This window comes from Corvus brachyrhynchos, unplaced genomic scaffold, assembly GCF_000691975.1.
Source record: "Corvus brachyrhynchos isolate BGI_N302 unplaced genomic scaffold, ASM69197v1 scaffold30, whole genome shotgun sequence".
NCBI lineage: Eukaryota > Metazoa > Chordata > Aves > Passeriformes > Corvidae > Corvus > Corvus brachyrhynchos.
This window is the reverse complement of record NW_008235742.1, coordinates 467,066-467,745: the sequence shown is the minus strand read 5'-3', so window position 1 is coordinate 467,745 and position 680 is coordinate 467,066.

Here is a 680-nt window from a genome sequence, read left to right as displayed (position 1 = left end):
CCCCACCTGCTCCGAGGCCTCTGAGCCGGGGAAAATGTGGACAGGAAGGAGGAAGCCCCTCGAATTTGGGGTGCAGCTCTCTCCCAGCCCACCGGCTGTGTGACAGAGGGGACCCCAGGAGCGAACGTGCTGTTGGGCGGCCAAAGCTCAAGGTCTGTGCCCACACCTGCTGTGGCACAGGCACGGGGTGCTGCAGCTTCCCCGGGGCAAAGGGCAGGTGGGACAAGCGAGCAGCAGCACCAGATCCTGGTGGGATGCCGGCTCCGTGCCCTGGGATTTGGCCCTGCCTGCCCCCCCAGGTCCATAGCTGGGCACCGGCAAGGGCAGCGAGTGATCCATCCTGCCTGGCTCACTCCGGCAGGCAGTGCCACCATGGGGCACCTCGGCTGCCCACGGGTGTCCAGCAAAGCCCATCGGCCACGTGCCCACAAGGCTGCCCTGAGCCGGGGCTGCTGGACACGAATCCGGCCCCAGGGATGGGGGGACACCGGGGTGTCCCTAACCAGGAGCTCGCCCCACACAGACCCTCCAAGCAGAGCGAGCTGCGGGGTGCCAGGAGTGGAGGCCACCTGGTGTATCCCGCCCCTAACAACGACATCGCCCCACACAGACCCTCAAAGCAGAGCGAGCTGCGGGGTGCCAGGAGTGGAGGCCGCCTGGTGTATCCCCACGTCCCCGTC